Source organism: Haliaeetus albicilla, chromosome 21 (genome assembly GCF_947461875.1).
Source record: "Haliaeetus albicilla chromosome 21, bHalAlb1.1, whole genome shotgun sequence".
In the NCBI taxonomy this organism is placed as follows: domain Eukaryota; kingdom Metazoa; phylum Chordata; class Aves; order Accipitriformes; family Accipitridae; genus Haliaeetus; species Haliaeetus albicilla.
In genome coordinates this window covers 25631449-25653253 of record NC_091503.1, presented here as the reverse complement: position 1 = coordinate 25653253, position 21805 = coordinate 25631449, and the positions used below count along the sequence as shown (strand labels likewise).

Below are 21805 nucleotides of genomic sequence, written 5' to 3'. Positions count from 1 at the left end.
TATTTTTTTAATTTGCCATAGTCCACATGCATTACTGCCTTCATGGTAAAGGATTAAACTTATTTGAAGGAGTGAAAGCAAAACTATGATTTCTATACTGTGCTCCTGGACCAGACTGGATAAAGTTGTAGGGCAATAACTTTACAGGTAAACAGCTATTTCCTATTTCCTTGAAGAAAAAGCTGACTTTAGGCTCCCTCTTTATCACATTTTTGCTGATTGACAGGGTCAGACTAAGCTAAAGAACTGGTTTCTCTGGCTTGTCCCTATTACAGCAAGTTTTGTTGGAACTCAACATGGGCCACTAGTTCTAGACTTTCTCACCCTCCTGAACTGCCCTCTATACTAATTCTGATCTCAGCTCCTTTACAGACTGGCAGAATGTGGTCCTGGGGAAAATTTAGCCCAATTAAAATGGGATCCAAAATTCTCATTGCTTCTAGGCTTCACCCCAGCACAGGTTATATTTAAGAAACATATTGAAACCCCAACTAGTTTCTGAAATTTTTGAATACTGATCTTGTCCCATCTTGGTGTAGCTCCCTTCAAGATGCAAGATATTGACTCATTATTACAATTGTACATAAGGCTTTAGGCCTTCCTTGTTCTTTTTATTGATCCTTTTTGTTCTTCTTCTTATCTTACACAGTCCTTTGATGCTTGAAAATAGCTGACAAGCTAAATAATGAAGTGTGGGGATGAAATCTAAAGTACAATGTGGCAGGATGTGTTAAAGCTTCAACCTAACAATACATGGAAAAATACATGGTCTGATATAATTTCACTTCCTTCTAAATCTGCAAAAGGAAGAGCAGAAGGGAACTAACTGGTATGAATAAAAGCTGATGTTTTGTTTTTTATATATGTATGTATATATTTGTACCAATACAAATATATTTTAGACTGATTGAAACTTCTGTCTTCTCTGTCATAGAGACTTCATGGCAACTGGATAACTAGTACAATTATGGCACTGCAATAGTTAAGAAAGTGAACAGTAGCCAATAGGTGAGGACAGGCTTTATAATTAGGTAATTTAGAACCTTTGGATTATTGTTTTGTTTTTCTGTGGACTCCTGATCTCCATTGACAAAAATTGAGGAAGGACACCTTTTGTTATTTATTTTCAAGAGTTTAGCAACTCAGCTGAAGTGGGAGAAATTATGAGCCTGGGCATTCCTGGGGTGACATTCTTGACAAATGCACCTTCAGTCAAACCAGTTCTGAAACTTTTGAATTTCTAAAGTAAAACACAGGAACATGACCCCTTTCCGAATGCAAAATGTACATAATACATTACCATTGTTACTCACGTGCAATAATCACAGAATGGTTTGGGTTGGAAGGGACATTAAAGATCATCCAGTTCCAACCCCCCTGCCATGGGCAGGGACACCTTCCACTAGACCGGGCTGCTCCAAGCCCCATCCAACCTGGCCTTGGACACTGCCAGGGATGGGGCAGCCACAACCTCTCTGGGCAACCTGCTCCAGCGCCTCACCACCCTCACAGTGAAGAACTTCTTCCTTCCATCTAAGCTAAATCTACCCTCTTTCAGTTTAAAGCCATCACCCCTTGTCCTATCACTACATGCCCTTGTAAAAAGTCCCTCTCCAGCTTTCCTGTAGGCCCCCTTTAGGTACCGGGGAGCTGCTGTAAGGTCTCCCTGGAGCCTTCTCTTCTTCAGGCTGAACAACCCCAACTCTCTCAGCCTGTCCTCATAGGAGAGGTGCTCCAGCCCTCTGATCATCTTCGTGTCCCTCCTCTGGACTCAACTCACAATATCTTAATTATGGTCATATCAGTGACCAGAAAAAGTGCAAAATAATCTGTACGTTGGTTTCAAATTCCCTTCTAGTATAAATATAGCTACCAAAAGCACAGTTGGATGAGTGGGATGTTCTTCCATTTAATTCTCTTCCTATAAGCACCTAAATCCTTTCCCCATACCAGACCTGGTGCGTAACAGGAAGTAGGATATTAACCTTTGCCTGATCTGATAGCACACAATGGACTGGTAACCTTAAAACCAAGATTATTCCATTAGGCAAATCATCAGATCACTGTTCAAATGCCAAAAAGACAGCATTTCCTTTATTGAATGGCCATCTTGAGATGAGCAGACATCAAAATCCAACCTATTATTGTACTGCTTTAAAGCTTCTCTCTTATAGAGGTGTATACGGAAAAACATGTTGTCAGGCAATAATCAGTCTACTTGTTGTTTTTTTTAAGTTTAGACACCTGAAGTAGATACTTTTGAATAATTAGTAAAATTCAACATTGAGTGTTCTCAATTGACAGAATTTAGTGCTTTGGAAAAGTACATATAGATATACTTACCTTATAATATACTATAAAAAATGGTTTTGACTAGGAGAGGTTAGGACAGAGGGAGAAAAAACTGAACAAAATTATAAATACCAGTTTGCATTTTATGCTGAACATAAGTATTAGGTTGTCTGCAACAATTAACATGCTGTATTATTGACAGTTGTCACACTGCAGGGAAGCTTGATGCCTCCATGAAGGACTATGCTTGAGAAGCAGTGGGATGGCAGATCAAAGTGGTAATAAAGGAAGCAACGTCTTCCAGGCAAGACAGCTTTGCCTAATCTAAGATGCTGAGAATCTGGGCTCAAACAGAAAGTGAAATCAGACTAGGATAAGGTGCATCTCTAACATTTAAGTGTTTTAAAGATAAGATGACTTTAAAAAATTCTTTGCTAAATTTCTATTTCTGATTTCCCAGCCATGTTGTCCTTACAGTGATTAACCTAGAAGCTTGGGAATTTCACATGTAATTCCACTGATGGAAACAGCAGTGCTCTACATAATCCTATCTGGCTATCTGTCCTATAAGGACACAAGTATCACAGCCGTGAACAGTGGGACTGGTCAGGCTCGAACAGATCTGTCCAGCACATTTCACCATAAATTTACATCCCTCTGTAACATCTGTCTCCTCTTCCGCATTTGCTAGTGATTTTTCTGAAGTGAGGCCAAATGTCCCAGTGTTCTTCTTGGCTCATCTGTCACTGTCTGTTTGGGTCTCTCCAATGTAAAGGACAACGTACTCTGTAAATTAAACTTTATTATGTGAGCTCATTAGGAAAGAAAACTAACAAACATGACAAACAAGGGCTCAATCCCCTTTATACAGACTGGTCTAACACGTGAATTCGTTAATTCATCACTTAATGAGATTTCTAACTCACAAATTCTTTAATTCATAACTTGCAGCTCATAACTTGTAACTCGTGCACCTACGAACAAAATAGTTACCTACCTAGCTGACGGTGAGAGTGCTCATCCTTTCTCCTCCATCATGGTGTGGGCATCCTCTGTATCCCACCTGGAAGCACGAAAGCCTCGGGAGTCCAGCTGCTGTTGGATCCACCTCAAAAACTTTTTGGGTAAGCTGATGTATCTATAACTTCCGCCTTGGAAGTTTGGTCGTCTTCTTTCCATTTTTTAGCAGATTTTGAAGAAACTGCCTAACAATTGCTAATACAAGGATTATGGCTGCAGGACACCGCAAGCTGTAGGTGACAGTGGCTGCATAATGACCTTTAGGCATTTCTGGCTCCTGCATCCTGCCTACGTGTTGCACTCGCTTTGAGGTAATGGTGCTGCTCCCAGCATCCATCAGGCCTTAGCATGAGCTGGCTTAGCCAAAATCTGAGCAGGAGTTGAGTAAACAGTCATACTCATCTTAGACAGAATTTTTCTGATCATTATTCTGCTGGCAATGGTAGGGCTACTCAAAGAAAGGTCTACATGCTTCTCTACTTCAGACCTGCAAATGATTTGTGAACAACAAAATTAAAAAAAAAAAAAGTTCTGGAGATCATTTTTAGAAATGGAGCTTCAGCAGATATTCTTCCTGTATTCTGACAAACTGTATTTACTCTTTAGCATATTCAAGCATATTCTCTACTAGCTTGACTGAATTGTTTGAGAGCAAAGAATTTGTCATCTTAAATTTGTCTAACGATTTTGACACTTATTTCAGATTTCCTTAGAAACAGAGTTTAGCAATGTGTAGCCTCATGTGTCATTTAATTGGTACCTTTTTTCATTAGCAATTGGTGTTGGTGAATGTAATACTTTGCTGTATAGATTAGATGTAGATGATAATACAGGATTTTAACCAAAATACTTCAATGGTTATGTGTAACTTTCCTCCAGAAGAAGAGCTACGTTCAAACTGTGTCTGTTCTTGTTAATGACTGTGAGCCATTCTGCAAATGACTGTATTTTATACATTCACAAGCACACAAGTTAAAGAAATGAGGAATGTGCATGAGAACATGCTCCTTATTGATATAATCCTTGTATCTGCAGAACAGTCACTGTACTTGCAGTCTGCTTGTGTAACTAAATATGGTTTTATATTACAGTGAGCCAAATTAATAATTTTTCATCACTCAAAAGCAGAGATCCCACTTCCTCTTTCCTCCATCTTCCTTTTCTAATCAAACACTGTTTTCACCTTCTGTTAATTCTGGCACTTTTCTGCTTGCACTCTGAGCTTATTCAAGGTAAACACACACGTATTTTTGCTCAGTTAGTGAATTGAGTCAGCTTACCATGTGATCAAAGGAGTTATTGCCAAAAGCTGGGGAGAGGGAACTACACAACTGAGAGCAGGCAGACAGGTCTCAGCTGCAACGTGACACCAATTTCCACACACACACACTCTCCATGAAAGCTTATTATTACTGAACTTATTATTGTAGGAAAGCTTATTACTAGAGTAAGGCACTGTGTTGTTATGGATTTTACTATCACACATCATGGTGAGATAATTTTTGCATTAAAAAATCTTGTGTAGACTTGGAATAGCATAACCTTTGCTTAGCTTTCTTTTACAACGAATGCCCATAGCATGCAAGTCAATCCTAGGCAGTTTATTTTGCAATGTACTTCAGGTAATCCAGGACTGTATTGGTAATTTTTTCCTAAAAAATGGGAAAAACTTTGCTGGTTTTTACACTCATTATAAAGAGCTTAGGCGCGGAAAATGAGAGGGAAAGAGGTTTTATTGTTAATGGGCGATCACTGTCAAAATAAACATTCAATACAGAGAAACACAGTTAAACATAACCATCAAAGCACCCATTGTCTTCACTGGCTTTTTAAATAAACGCATAGAAAATACGACAGTTAGAAAGATATTCGGTGAGTGTGTCTCCTCAAGCACTGATAATAAAATTTTCAGAAAGAATCAAATGGGCTAAACCGCCTCTGTTCCCTTCCATCAGGTGACTCCTTAAAGCTTAAGTATCTGTAAGGGCTTGAGGTCAAGGTCAACCCTTGATATCTCTTAAGTGCTATATATAGTCTGAGTATAGCACAACTACCGTACTGTTTTCAGGGCAAAGAGCAGAGAACAGACCTGTGCTGAACACTGAGGAGATAGGAGGTTGCACCCTTAATAAAATTAAAGTGGGCTCTGACCTTTCCAGGTTGTGATAGCTGACTCAATGTTGTTTGTGGGGAAAAAGAATAATTACTAATTTATCAGCAGTGAAATGAAGCAGTGTGTTTCTTTTCAGACGCATTCCAGGAAACACTAGAATTCAAATCTGAAAGTACAAGCAGACTTGGATTCGTAACGAAAGTTTTACCCTTTTATCCCATATCACTCTGCTACGCACGATCAACAAAACAAGATGACACAATATGCCAGCATTGCTGTATAGAGTACTTCTATGCAGCACAGGGCACAGACTTAGCAAGATACTTATGCAAATTCAAAACTAACTAGCTAAGGGGTCAGCATTGTGGTTACCTCAGTGCAGAGCTCTGACGCTGTGTAATTATTCTTACTGGGAAGCAGGATATGTTATTGAGAGCGGAGTCTGCGCTGGTGTAATTATATTGCTTTGGGAATCAAAGCTGGTATCTCTGTACAGCACTGAGCTGCCCTCTGTAGACATACCAGCTTAATCGGAACCAGCTCCAGCTTTGCTTTGTAAAGCTGCACTCTGTGATGGAGACACATCCAAAGTTTCAGGCTTTGGACAGAAGGATATGCTTTACAGTCCAAGCAAGATTCCATTGTATTGCACCATTAGCTGGGTGAGCCTATCTGAAGTTATGTGCCGTTTATTAAGCATGCCATGGAAAGCATCACGTTGCAAGTTCATCTCCGTTTGAAGCAGTGTAACCCAAACACTTAAAATAGTCTTGAAGGAGTCAGGGACTCATTTGATGTGAGAGAGGTCAGGTTGCGCATATGTGTCGGGAATATCCCATTATTCAGTCAGCACCAATTTACGCATAATTGAGATAAAGCAGATAAGTGGATGGGCACAGCATTTCAAAGGAATTCTCACAGTCCACTAACTCAGCACATTACTTGATTTTGGTGAAATACATGAACCATCAGTCAAATGGAAATATGAGAAATACAGACTATAATCAAGAAACTGATAAACAGAGAAGCAAAAGGAGAAACTCAAGTCAGAACAGTGATTTTAAAACAGCCTCCCTACCATCAGAGCTGTTGAGTAGAACCTGAAAAAGGGGCCCACTGCTCACTGAAAGAAACCTGGAACCTTTGACAGAACATCTAGCAAAGGATATTTCACTGAGTGTGACTGGAGAGAAATCTTGATAATCCCTGTTGCACAAAGAGCCTTCTGCTGCATGATGCAAAAGCGTCATGCGCAGCATGCAAAGCTCACAGAAAGTTGAAAAGAGAGACACTGTTATTCTTTTTACTGCATATTAAACATACTGTATATTAGCAGGTATTCACCCTAAGAACATTCAAAGGTCTATGCACAGAACAGTCAGCTAACCCCAACACCTATTTTGTTTCTTTTCAGAAGGCATTATCCTGCACAGACCTACAGCGTGGACTTTCAGCTCTATGGAATTCCAGTTTGGCCATCAATATCATCAGATGTGTAAAGTGACCTGTACGGTTTTAACCACCAGATAACAGAACATTTCCATGTGGAATCACTAGGTTGATACTGGATACATCTCTTCACTACTGTTTGGCATTGCCGCAGACTTGGTAATGAAGAATTGAATAGACAACAGAAACACCAGCAGAGTACCTCTGTGCAAAACCACACAAGACCTAGATTTTGGGTCTACCAAGCACACTTACAAAATGCTACAAACAAGGAAAAATAACCTGGCGGAAATAACAGACCACATTCAAAATCAGTTAAGACACACTTGAACCCCCATAATATCATGTCTAAAGGGAAAAGCATCAACAAAGGAAAAAGGTTCCCCAGCCACTACCACCCAAGCAAAGACATAACTCAAGTAGGTAGCACATCAGGTTTAAAAAACCCACTAGCAGCATTTACTACGGGGTTTTTTTTTTTTATGCAGTAAAAATAATGTATATTATGTTCATTCTATTGTATTATATTTTAAATAACCTATCTCTTAGAAGGAAGCTTTTCTCTCATAATTAAACTAAACTACAAGCAAAAGACATGGCTCACCCTAACACATTAGCTGTCCAGCTATTTCTTTAGATTTTGCTAGAAAGTACATGAGTTACCTTCTAGTGAAGAACTAATGGTTTAGGAAGTCTTTAAGATCACCTTTCATTTTCCTAGACAAATGGCATAGTACTGCTCATCAACACCTGAATGAAAAAGAATGCAAAGTTCTGTTTCATGAGCTAGGTTCTAGCACAATACATATGACTACTCGCAATAAATAATTGTAAAAAATTTGAACAAAATCTTTCTTCCAAGGTTATATGTATGTCATGACTTGTAAACGTTCTTTTATCAATGTTAAGCTCTTCGGAATAGAAACATTTCACCGTTCACCATCTGTACACATCACATCATCAGCTTTTAGCCAAATTCACATTATAATACATTGGCATTTATAATCCAATTAAAAATCAAAATAAAAAAAAAATGTGATCTATAAACAATCTGGGTGTCCAAGTGATATGTTTCTGTGTCTACGTATGCCTATATTTCATTAAACATAAACTACAAAGTCCCTGGGATAAAGAGCGTCTGTGATGGCCAGATCAGATGAGGATACTTAGACCCCAGGTTTTTACAAACATGAGAAGCCAAACAACACCCTTACTTAGATCTTATGTGGAATTTTTTAACATGCTCTGGAAAGAGCTCTTAATCATTATCATTCGCAAATCCAAGATACAACAAGATAAACTGGGTCACCTAAACTCGCTGACTCCCTCAAACCCCGAGCTGAGACGGGACCAGCCCTGCTCCCCGTCACACCACCCATCGCTTCGGAAGCCACGGGCCCTACGGGGGGGCGGCTGTAGCGGGGGGTGTCCCTCCGCTCCCGCCGTTCTGTGCCCCCAGCGTGGAGGCACATCCCCGTCACCCACGGGACAGGATACAGGACACGGGAGAAGATGCTGTGTGACCAGACGCGAGGACCGAAACCACATCCCTCTACCATTACTGTGCACCTTGGGAAAGCTAGCTACGGTGTTCTGGTAAAGTTGTACCAGCTGAAAGAGCTGTGTCTAAAAGAGGAAATTGGTTTTACCTTTTCTAAAAAGATGCGACGCTTCGGCCAGCTTTAAAAACTAGATGCCTTTGAAGCCTGACTTTAAGTATCAAAGCAGAGTTACTCCATTCCAGGACATGCAACTGGGAAAAGCTAAACTATCTGCGAAGTGACCTAGTGACAGCAGAACTGTGGGACCTCTAACAATCCCAAAAGATAAAAAGCATTAAAAAAAAAGCCACTATTGTTCTCAGTTTGCATGAAGTAAACACTAAAAAAATGGTCTGTAAACACAGAGAAAGGATTTCCCGCAAGTTAGGTGGGGTATTCAAAGCTTGCAACTGAATCAAATTGAGCCAAAAAAGCAAGAATTCTAGGGACGTTTAAACTCTCATACAAGTGGATGTGTCTGTGTCTGCCTGTGCACATGTGAGTAAAATCATAAGTATTTCCGACCTCTTAATTACTGCGGAGGATATAACAGTGTTTGCACAACAGCAGTTTCCTGTTACTGATATATATGGGGGGGGGGGTTGTTAAGTATTAAACTTTTGCAGCAGGGACAGTTTTGGTTTTACTGTCTGAAACACTGAATGTGTTACCAGTTGTCTTACTAGACATCAGCAAATTACATTTCTGATACTAGAATTTAAGAACATATCCATTTTAATATTTTAATCAACAGGTACTCAAGACTGTAGCTTGTAACAATTCATACAGCTTGCACTGAAACCCTCAGAAAAGATTGTAGATCAGCAGAAGCTAGTCTGCACAGACTTGGCAATGATGAAATGTAGTTAATGAGAAAGTTTTAAAATGCATTATTATTTAAGGTAAACACACATGTTAAAATGGACCTGATTTTTATATTTTAGGAGGCCTTTAATATATGGGAATGAGAACTTCCTGAAATACATGATTTTGTGAGAAGATGGCAGAGTAGGGAAGAACCTTATTTAGCAAAGATGGTTAATACCAAATTTACCAGTTCCCCTCTCCCCAAATCTCAGTTGCAATACCAGTTGCAGCTGACTGACAAATTTCCAGCGCTGTCATTCATCAAGTCCCATTGTGGGTGAAATATTTCTGTTAGGATCCCAAGTTTCTACTGAGAGAGATGTCTGGGTTGCTGGATCTCTTCTGCTCAGAGAGTACCAAAACAAGGAGTTCTGATTCAAGTGCAGACATCTTATGCAGAGGAATGCTCAAAAGGCATTGCCTCTTGTTGAAGAATGGAAAAATAAAGGTCAAAAGCTCAAAAGTTCTCATCAAAACACCCTGATACCATGTTTAGTCAGTCTTGTATAGTTTTTGAATTATGATCTTGCTTATAATTAAACAAAATTAAAAATCTTACATTTAACATTCACAGAAAGACTAAATCTTTAAACTCTAATGTACTTCTAATCTGTGTTGCACCGTTATGAATATGTCAGACTTAGAATTGAAGAAAAGCACTAGTTTATTGATCAAGCAGAAGTCTTTGGCTGCTTTTTGATTTCACAAACTAAGTGAATTACTCAACTATTTCAACATTTTTTTCTTTTAAATAAAATAACCTTTTGTTCTATTGGTGAAAAAAAAAAAGGCAGGAATTTTCCTTACTCCTGAAAGGTTGCAAGTCAGGGACTTGTCTTCATACCTGTCCAATCTATCCTTTTCAGGAGTCAGCATTTACCCAAAAGCTGTCTTGGTTGTTTCTTTGCTGACAAAAGACCATGCCCTCACAGTTAGAGTAGCTGATTAGTGAAATACCTTGTTTTACTGAGGCAAGAGTTCCTTCATCCCACCTGTCATTTCACTAAGTCTGCAACTGTTGTCAGCCAAGCTGGTTTCACTTGTTTAAGATCTGCTGAATCTCCATTCAAACTGAACAGCACAGTCCTGGAAGCCAGTGTTGATCTATGAACTCTCTCAAGTGAATTCTCTGTGCTCCAGAAAAATTGGGATTACATAGGCTCCAGTTCCATTTGCAATGACTATAGAAACAAGACGGCTGCTCTGGCACAGAAATTATCGGTTTCCTGTCCCAACCACAAGCACCTCCAGAGTTCTTGACAACAAAGGAGGAACAACACCACTTTAACTACTTTTCACACTGGCCCGAATGTGCCTGACTGTATTTTTAAAGAACTATGTGGCAGTATGCAGGCAGTGGACCGTAAATGACACAATTTACACATCTATGGTGTTCAATACTGACTGAAACTTCAGCCTCCATCTGCTTAAAAATGCTATAGCGGGGAGCAGGAGACAACATTGGGAATGTAGACTCAGCACAGTATCCCTGACTGCCTTCCAATCGCTCACAGACCATAATTATGTGTTGGTTATGCCCCATAGCACTCTGCTATATGTGTGTCCTTTCCTCATGTGAAAAAACATTAGAGGAAAACTCTGAAAAACTTTGTAAAGATTTTTGCTGCTCGAGCCTGTTCATTAAGTTTCCACATCTTGGATGTTGGATACACAGAATGACATAAATAACCCATCTTTTTATAACATAAAATGACTCAGAGCTGCCATAGAGTGATTTTTTTAAGGGCAAAGAAAAAGAACCAGAATTAATTATTCAAATTACTATATTAGGAAATGCTTTTATGGCATTTTTGCATTTATAGCATTCCTGCACTAAGGCAGGATTTTTCATTCAGATTCAAACTAAGTAATGTTTATCACACAGCCAATCTTTGGAATATAAGGAACTCTGTCTTCCCTGGAGCAGTATGTTTGTTCACATGCTCCATATTGCATGTAAAGCTCATAGTAAAACAAGCTCAGATGGGATCAGGATAGAAAGTATGAATGATAAGATGTTGCTCAGTTGGCTCATTTTGACCAAAAAAGACTAGGGAGTGTCACACAAACAGCCCTGTAAACAGATTTTAGAGGCTGCAACTAGGAACAGGAGCTAGCTGTCTCCGAGGAGCCAACTACTCCTGCTTGGGAGTAGTAACCTACTTGCTTATCTCAGCAGCTAAGTGATTTACACAAAATGCGTGGATTTACACACCTAGAGAAACACTATCATCTCCAGGATAAGCAGTGCACTCCAGCAAAGTTTGCATGTATTCTAAATATTCCTGCCAGGAAATCCAGATGTCCATGCACATGTGATAAACACTTACATAGGCTGGGAAAGGTCAATCCGTTGCAGCAGTGGATAACTTCTCAGTGCCTACTGAAGTTTATGTTCTCTTTGCATTCCAGAAACTTGACAATATCAGTGTCAGGAAGGTCAGACATACCCGGTTGTATAGAATTTGTGTGAACAGACTAGCCTAGAAGCCAAAGGCATGTCATGTTTTCACTCCTGCAACAAGTTGAAAGATACAGCGTTCACTGGAAATATGTCAGACGGTGCAATATTCATCCAGATTGGCAAGCTGCACTGACTGACTTCTAGTGGAGCAGGGTCACAGCAAATCATTTTGGCATCTTGGGCAGCTTGCCATGTCTTGCTTAGGAGCACTTTTGCATTCCATAGGCCTTTTTTAAGAAGGCACCCAGTTTGAGGCGAGGCTGGCACAACCTTTCTACCTCCTCTCTCTCTCCAGCTCAGAGAAGCAAACCTTCAGCACTGTGCCCAAACAGCAGGAGTGAGCCATGTTTGCTGGGGATGTGGATGATAACTGTGCGAGAGTGGGGAAGCTGATCACTGTCTGAGAGTCAAAGCTATCTGACTTGTCCAAAAACGGAGTTTGTCTTCTTTACAATTGCAGTCTCCGCATGGAAATGACTGTTGCTCACCAGTAACCCACCTTGCCTCTGTCATGTTTATCAGCAGTGGATGGAGCAGGACACTGTGTGATATGTCTGTGACCACTGGCACTAGATTCCATTCATTTTTTCATGTCTGACTTGGTACAGTTGTACAAAGCTTGTTGCACGCACTCCCACTGCCCAGTGGGCCGGACCACCCCCACTTATGTTGCAACTTCATTCAACCTTGAAGGTCCTCTGTCATTAGCAAAGTTTCTCTTCTGTTGGTCTTATTACCACCTTGGTTTCATAACCCTATTTCTTTTTGAAAGTGAAGTCAGGCAGTCTGGAGGAAATTGTGACGAACACAGGTAGTTGTTGCCAACATATACAAAGCAGAGAATCACTTGTGAATCAGGATCACCTGCAAAGGAAGGCGGTGGCTTTGGGCTCACTCAAATGCGACTCACCAGTGGGCCAAAAGATGGGCACGACATGGCAGCAGAACTGTAGGATCTCAAACCCACCTTCTCAGACCTCTCTGCTTAGTCTGTCCTGTAGCTGCAGATATTACCTCCTATACATGAGAACTACCTCAAGACAGAAAAGCGCGTGACAGTGATTATTCTACCACCCTGGCAATTACCGATTAATTTGGCATATAAATAGCTCAAATGTTAGGGCTGTCATAATAGAGATATGTGACCCTATCCACGAACAGTACGACAACCCAAGCTGTATCATTTATCTGTATCGATTGTTACAAATGGTTTTACATAGCTGGCATTCTTTAAATCAAAGAAGGCTATTGATTGTACAAATGTTTGGGTTTTTTTACTCTATACCTTAGGGTTCATAAACAGAGAAAAATGTTTCTCCATGGTATGTCAGTGTTTCGTCTGCGTATGGGAAGTTCACCTACAGTAATGAGATATATAGAAAAGACCAAGACATAATACAGTGGCACATCTAAAAGCTGACAGACAGACAGAGATTCCAGACAAAAAAAGCATGTTCCTTTTGATTGCTGCTTGATGTATTTTGCAGAAGCTCAGAAGAGCAAGTAGGAGAGAATCTTGCACAAGGGAGTAGGAGAAAAGCAAGCTTGGTAAGTCAGAAAGGAGGACTCAGTGGAATGATACAAATTCAAAAAATGAGGGATGTATTGTACTCATACACTGATACTAATTTCAGCTTTTCATCAGTATACATTTTTTTTCATAGAGGACGTCTTAGGAATGCTACATGTCTTTGGCTCAGTGTACTGGTATCACAGTTTAATCAGATTTGATAAGTGTTATCACATTTAGCGCTACTTTTGCTGCACATTCATGCATAGTTTGTAATACTGTTCTTGTTACAAGGTTGAAGTTTCCATGTTATTTCAGAGTCTTTGAATATATTATGATGATGATGATATAAAAGGGAGATCCATGATCCAAAACAATGAGAAGAAAAAGTCAACTCTTTTTTATTCAACACATAGCAATACCAAAAAAAAAATACTATTCTTATAAAAATCAGACTCCCTTGCTATGTATTTCAAGAAAGCTGTTCGCCTTTGCAACATCATTCACTGTCCTCTCCCTCTCCCCACCCCACCCTTTCTTTTTCATGGCATTAGAGTGCAATTTCTGGCATTTCATGGCATTTTCTGCAAAAAGCAGAAAAAGTTAGCTTCCTCATGTGCACTGCTACTCCCCAGGTGTGATATGAAGCATCACAGTAAAAACTGGTTGCCCTGCCAACCTTGAGACATGAATGACCACTGCCAAGCTGGTTGTTCCTGTGAACACTGTAAAGCCACATAATGACAGTGTATTAGTGAAAAGCTGAGTGTTAACGTGGGTTCTTCCATTCTCTCCAACATATCACTTACTGAGTCTCTCTTCTCTGTATGCCTGTCTTTAAAACAGTCACCTGGATATCACCCTTTTCAGGGAATTAAGAGTCAGCTAGGCAGAAGTGAAGAGATGAAGCACCATGCTCGGGGACACAGAGTGGGACACTGTTTCTGTTTGTATGTACTTACAGAAATAGAGAAGTGGTTCCAGGTGGTGCGCAGAACAGCTGAACAGCGGTCAGGGTGCAGGCAAGGTGGTAGGAAAGGCACTTAATCCATGAAACAAAGAAAGGCTGGAAAAATATGTTAGTGTCATGAAGTTATTTAAACATCCCTACCCACCTACGCTGAAGTTATATTCCACTGTATCAATTTCTATTTACTGGATTTCACCCCATGCAGGGGTTTTGTCCTCTGCTTGTGGTTCAGGTTGATTCTCTGGTGTTTTTCAGGGTCTTCTAGTTCTCTGTGTCTGTATCAGGGCTTATGAGAGCCAATGTGTCTGACATTCTCGTATTTGTGTTACTGAGACTGCCGTAGCCTAGTTAGCAAGATGCCATAAAACTTGTCATAGAAATAGCAGACCATGGTAATTCTCATCTAGAATCTACTTATGAGGTATTTAGTAAAACCAGAATTCATCCCATATATTCCTTCATCTGCACCATGGTGGTTGTCTATATAACTGCAGATCAGTTAAAGTAATGCAGATCCTTCTGGTGAAAAAAAGTCTCCACTCCAAGCTTCTCAGTGTATGACCCCAGCCAATAGCATATATGGCAGATGCAGCACCAAGAGCTCTGGTTTGTGAACTCCTTATGAATTAGGCCATGACCATGTACAAGTCTTCAGATCAGTGTTTAAACAGCACAATAACCACCTCTCTACCAGGACTCCAGGACAGAAGAGGCGACACGGATGAACAGAAAGCCTGGAAGCAGCAAAACACGGTAGAAAAACAGTGGCAGGTTTTGACAGTTTTGCAACATGACATGTTTCACAATATAGAATCGCCCATACTGGTGTTGGTGCAAGTAAACTTGTAATATTATTTAAGTAAAATGCCAATCATAAAGCACAATTTAATGTCAGATAATTTACAATAAAGCATTCTAATCTGGATGTAAGACGAACCACTCAAGGTAACCCACAACAGATTTCAAATGTAGACAAACCCTAGTGACCTCAGAACTAAGCATGCACTGAGATATATTTGTCCTTAACCTTTAGTAGCCCTGTAATAGTTTTATTAGTTTTATACTGTCATGTAATTCTGAGCAAACCAACAGACTCAAAAGGAAAATATTCAGAAAGGATTTCATGTTCAAATATGGAAAACAGGTGACACACTTGTAACATACATAATTACGTGTTATGTATGTTTTAAATACCTATATACAAACATACCTGGGTTTTACTGCTTTATGTTTATAGAGCGTACTAGGAATGGTGTTAATTTACCAGGCAATAAGCAGCCACTGCCATCTACTGGAGACATTATTAAAATACAGAAATGACATTCTACTGCCAGCAAGGGATCTGGAGTACAGTATCCTTTCTGGAAATAAATGCTCAGTATTTTATCACATACAAAAACTGTTGCAAGACTATTATCAGGGGCTGTTACCTTAGACATAGACAGATTACAAGTAAGAAAGTATAAACAAACCAAATTTTGTTCAGCTGTTTCAGAACCATTGTTAAAGTTTGTTTCTAAGACACCAAGTAATTGTCATCAATGTCATGCCCATACCCTGCACCACACCGCTGTGCTGACTGCTCCTGCACTGCCCATCCTCTCTGCTCTTCCACCTGATCCGTGACAGCTCTTTATAACAACAGTACCCCTTGCAGATGTCTTTTAACATAATACAGTTCTGATTTGTCATACACTATTCCCATTGAAACTTGTTCCTACGGCAACAATAACGAACAAGACCTTCACAGCAGCCAACCTCAGAAATTGTTCTCCCTGCCAATGTGGACTACGGCATCAGCAGAGACTGAGGGTATGGACTAGTGACCCCACGCTGCTGGTCGCTCACAGCCACCGACCGACCGCTCACCAGCTAAACTGGGGTAACTGAACACGTGCGCGCTTTTAGCCTCCCCAAAAATACATTGTGAAAGAAAATGTTATCTCAAATCCTACTCTAACACTTGTTGAAAGCCAGGAAAATAAGACTAATCCCTCTTAATTTTAGAGATAACATGAATACTCTATTCACCTACAAGATCCCCTTGTAAACCACGGAGAGAAAGTCATTAAAAAGGTTATTCCTACAATTTGTTGTAGATATCTGTCTTACAAGATGAATCATGGTGTAGAGATGTCTGTCTTCACAGACTACAAAGAGAATTTAGATTTGAAGATCCAATTTTGAGATGCCTCAGTATAAGATAAGGTAAAGTGATGTGCACTGCTCCCAAAAAGTGAGCTTCTGCTCCCTTCTGCCCCTCACCTTCCTGTCCCCAGCATGTCTCATGTCTTCTGCTGTCCGTGGTGGATTTTGGACCTTTCCATGAGGGTCTTTAATGGACTAAAATAACAGAAACTGAAAAATGTCAGGTTTTGGCCTTGCTAGTGAGTTAAAACAGCTCACAGGAGAGTCTGACAAGCACCAGATCCGCACAGAGGAAGGGACAGCAGCGTGTGACCTGGAAAAAGGGAGGACAGAGTAAAGCAGGGCAAGAGAAAAAAACCCTGTAAGACATGCTGCCTTCAGGAGTAAGAAAGCATCTGATCAGCTCCGCCAATTGTAAAACTTGAGATTCACAATCTGTTTGCACGTAAAGCCTTTGAAAAAGTCAGGCCAGAAGAGAAATGTCATTTTTACTTACAGTTCAATTGTCTTTTTTTTAATTAAGAAATGTAGGCAATTACTGTGAGAAAAGATTAAAGGCTGTATATTACACTTAATAGACATCTGTATACAAAGAATAATACATTCGGAAAGCATCTAGACAGAGCAAACTGCAAATAAGATTGGTGGTTCTCTTTCCAAAAGAAACACTGACTTGCTCACTTGTCAAGAGTACATCTGGACCTTGGCCGATCGCTGAGGGCAAGCTCCGCAGAGGGAATTTTTGACACTTACTCTAGGGCTTGAGTAGAAGTTTGGTACTGAAGTTCAAGGTAGTGACCCAACGAGCCCAACATCCAATGGTCAAAAAAAAGCCCAAAACCACAAACCCAACAATGAGATATATTAAATATGTTAGTACCTATCTAAATATGTTAGTGCCTATCTCTTGCACTATAAAATTCCTTACATGGCTAAACTTCAGTTTCTACAGTCTAAACACCTGTATAAATCAGCTTAGTTTTAAAAATGTCATTTATTTTCAAATTTTGTTTTAAGTCTGTACTGTACAGACATGTAACACTTCTAAGTTGAATACTATTTTACTTCAAAAGTTGAATCCATATGTATCAATTAAAGGACCTGTAGGAAAATTAGAAAACACTACTGTTCTTAACATTATGCTCTGTAAGTCAATGAGACTATCATCAGAAATTGGAAAAATACACTCAGAATGTAAATTTATACACTGAAATGTTGCAGTATCTCAAGTGTACAGCATCCCAAGGGAAGCAAGTACTTAGTTTACTAGCTCTATGACACTCATAAATTGGTTTATTTTTGGCTACGAGTGGAAAGTTTTCAGTTGTTGACCTTACACACAGTATCTGGTTTGGGTTTTTTTGGGTTTTTTTTTTCAGAACACACTTTCCATTTTCTGATCAGGTTTAACCAGGACCTTGGTTTTGTTTGAGGAAAAAACAACCAAGTGTCCTGCCATAGCACAGGCTGAATACCAGCTGAAAGCAAAGAGCACCATCTGCTGAGTAACCACCACTCCTTGCTCTAACACATTTAAGGATATTTGGAGATTTCCTCACAAAGGTCCAATTCCCCCCCCCCCCCCCCCCCCCGATCTTTATTCATTATCCTAATAAACACCAGAAACACTCTAAGGTAAAATATAACTGTATGAAATTATTTCATGCAATTTCATTTGCAAAACAAAGACACTGAACACAGCATGCCTCTTAGCGTTCAGATTACAGATTTAATGCTAGTTTATTTATACTTGCTGTGAGTGCCAATTCAAGTGCTATTACAGTAAAAAGCAGATAGGTTACTACTTTCCCCCCTTTTGTTTAGTAAGTAGGAAACATGTGGAGTGTAGTTTCTTATGTTTACAAACAAGGTCGAAAATTAGCACAATCTTTCACAAGTAATCATTTTAGAGCAGAACTCTTATGTGATAAATGTTAACAGGTAACTTCAAGGAAAAGTTAATTGCTATACAAAACAAATAATTTAATAGCTCAGAGAGTTGAATTATGCAGTATTATATGAACAAGTTTTAAAACATATACTACTTCTTGTATGTACATATATACACAGCAGTATATCACACCTATGCTTAACTACTTTGCTTATCAGCACTTTCTATAAAGGATAAATAGTAGATAAAAAAATCAAATTGAGGTATTTGAGAGTCAAGTTTCTATACTGGCTTTCCCAGACTGTATCAAAATATCAAAATACTACAACTCAACTTTGATTTTGAAAGTGTACTAGAGAAGATGCTCTAAAAAAGTAAGTTGAATTATTTTTTTTTGAATGATTAATTCAGTGAACGTCATCTTCAATTCTCTCAGCAAAAAAAACAGAGTAAAGGCTTCTTTCTTTACATGTGACATGAAGGACTGGCATTTCTAAATTTCTCCCTCTAGTGACCTCTTCTGTGTATTTTGAGAAGAATAATCATATACTATAACTTAGCATGTATTTTACCCACATGGTTCACTGAAAACATATTAATAGATATGGAGGACTTCGTCTCCATACGAAGAAATCTGATATGCATTAAAATCATTCTGTACAACTGGTTGTACTCTGTGCGCTGCAGAACACAGTATTTTTTCCACTAAGTATTCCACATAAGGGAGGGGATATAGAATGCTGCCTGTTCCTTGCAGAAGTCCCCTAAGAATGCTCACAGCAAAATTTTAGCATGCCCAAGGAATCTGTTCTAAAAGAAAGCCAACAAAAGTCAGACCACGATGTCCCTTGACGAGATTCATAGCTGTCAGTATTTGGAGTCCCTTACCAGTATTTCACAGCTTCACCTTCACAGAGCATCTTGCAGCCACCCACTACTTCAGGGACTTTCTTCTAAAGAGAACTGAATGGATCCTGGAGAGGAAAACACCAACGGAGGTGCTTTAGTGGACTGTGAACAATGAGGTCTGAAATTCTAAACTGATTCTTTGTCATACTGACGCAGACAGCTAAAGACTGGCATTAAGCAGCTTCTTCCTTTCTCCAGCATTTTGAAAATGAAAGAAAACGTAGTCATGCTTTTTGGAGTCCCAAACTCTCACCTGCATTATAGCCACTTTGCTCAGTTATGTTAATAAGAGCAGCCTTAGAAGCTAAAACTACCGTGGTACGATCCCTGCTGCGTTGTCCAGTGGTGTACAAGTTCCTGACAGAACAGGATTTGTGGGTGCGGCATCCAGTATGGTTTGGGAATCTCTTGTTCTAGTAATGATTGTAGTAACTCATATGACAATTTGGACTGCAATGGATATATGTTGCTTAAACACAGATCAAGGGCCGTATCACACCGGCTTAAACACAACAGTCTCCTTAGTCCTGGACAGTTGTCACGCTCCTTCTCAGCTTAGCTTGAACAGCGAAGTCTGGAGCGCTCTGTCTCACTATAAAGTTATCAAGCATAAACTGCTTTCTCTTCCCCCAGCACTGGGCTAAAATGCATTAATATAAACAGACATGAATTACAGATTACAGCACTGTACCTTCTCTGAATGTAGACAGTGTTATCATGGGGCAACCGTTCCCACCACACCTAACTGATTCAAAAACCTGAAGATTATCTTTTCTCTGAGCTGAGCAATGCATCATGTGCCTAATGGAAATAGTTCCTAATCTCAGTTTCAGCTAAAAAATTCTCATTGAACTAGAGACTAAAAATGTATTACAGCTAAAAGCAACAGTGTTACACTTGATTCACATGTTATATTAGTTTTAGAAAAAAGTCTTACATAAAATATGTATTTCCCTCTTAGTGCACATGTATTTTAGACTCTCATGGGGCTTAAGCGTTCTTAGATTTTGTAACAACATGCATGTAAAGAAATGTATCAGTCAGTTAAAACAGCCTTTTAAAAATGATGCCTTTAATTACTAATTGAAAAAGCAGCATACCCAAATCACACACACAAAAAATTAATTATGTCATACCCTGCTGTCTGCTGAAGATGCATTCCTGAAAAGTACAATGGTTAGCAGTTTGTAATTTTTCCCAGTAAAATGAACGTAAGGGGGACGTGTGTATTTCTTAGTTTTCTATACTATGTAAATACACAGGGGCAGTACCTATGACATGGAGGATGGATCACCATGAGCATCAACTGGAGAAGATGCTGAAGTTCAGCAGCTGGCTTTTCGGAACAGGTTGGTGTTCCAAAAGAACTCATCTGCTTCATCTACAAAACTGAACATTTGTACAACATTTAGTTCTTGCTAATCAATTAAAGTCAATCAACTCAATAAAAGGTCAAGGACAGAAAAAGAGGGTAATGATGACAGTCACTGATGCATGGTATTAAATGACTGATGAGGGAATTCCAAAAACTATAGATAGCAAAGTGGTATATTTGTATTTCATTATACTGTGTCAATAATTTAAGTAGTTTTTATCTAGATAGCTGTTGAAAACAAGAAAAGCTCTAATTGCTTACCTTTCTGTAAAATTATAATAAAAAATAATGTATTTCCATTGGTTCTTAGAGAAAAACTGTGGTATTAATGAAAAATCTGTTTGCTGCTGAACAAAACTGGATTAATTCAAATGAGATACAGTAAACTTCATCTGGTGATTCTAATTCTCAGAAAACTGAGATTTTAACAGTGATCAGAACAAATTCCTCAGTATCTTGGAGACTCACACACTGAATTTTGAAAAATAAAAATGAAAAAAAAAATACTTTATTTCAACAGCAAGTTTAGGATCAATTTTCAATTAAGTTTCATTTTCTGATGCTGTAATAACAACAATTTCATTTTCCCATTAGTCTGTAATTAAGTGCAACATCCTTAACATTAAAAAGGCACAACTTTCTATCTCTGAACTGGTATGTCATTCAACACAGTCAGCTCATCAGGTTAATTTTGCTGGCTGCTGTGCATCAGCAAACCACTTGCCGCACTCCAGATGAAAATTCCCCAGGAAAGCTTGTTATCTCAGAATAGCATTTGAAGAAATAAGTCAGAACAGCCCACACGAAGCTCATTTTTGTATGGCAAATAGTTGGTTACTTCCCTTTTACGACATCATGCTTTGGAGAAGTTCAGGAACAAATCACACCACATTATCACTCCAAAGAGGTTCATCATTATTACGTGTAGGCAAGAAACAGTAGCAGATTACACAGACCTGTCACATGTAGATGTTTCTGTTGGGTTTGTTTCTATACAGGCACGGTAACAGAATGCAAAACCCAGCGTGGAGCACACTTCACCACGAAACACGTACGAGTCACAGAGAGAAAAGGAGTTGTTCACTGGCCAGTCAAGTACAAGAGAGAACACCGGGACTAGCAAAAAGATACTTGCTCATTTTGATTAGACAGTAATGGTCTGAAAAAGGAGGAAAGTAAGTTTTCATTTCAGGAGAAGATTAAATCTTGAATTCCAGCAGTATTTTCAAGAAGAAATCGAGTATAAGGGTTAACAC

At 39.3% G+C, this 21805-nt stretch overlaps 1 long non-coding RNA gene across 2 annotated transcripts in view; it reads right to left on the bottom strand.

Annotated features, from left to right (window-relative positions):
* Positions 1 to 1662: 1662 nt before the first annotated feature.
* LOC138690359 (uncharacterized) overlaps positions 1663 to 21805 on the bottom strand; it is a 36454-nt gene continuing 16311 nt past the window's right edge. The window contains exons 4-9 of one of the 2 annotated variants that reach the window (XR_011329222.1): positions 21506 to 21708; positions 20446 to 20563; positions 19154 to 19239; positions 14219 to 16687; positions 7066 to 12610; positions 1663 to 6820 (exon numbers count right to left, since the gene is read on the bottom strand). This is a non-coding gene — a long non-coding RNA (uncharacterized lncRNA). Of the gene's footprint in view, positions 6821 to 7065; positions 12611 to 14218; positions 16688 to 19153; positions 19240 to 20445; positions 20564 to 21505; positions 21709 to 21805 lie in introns of those variants that run through there. The other variant, XR_011329221.1, reaches the window with a different exon arrangement.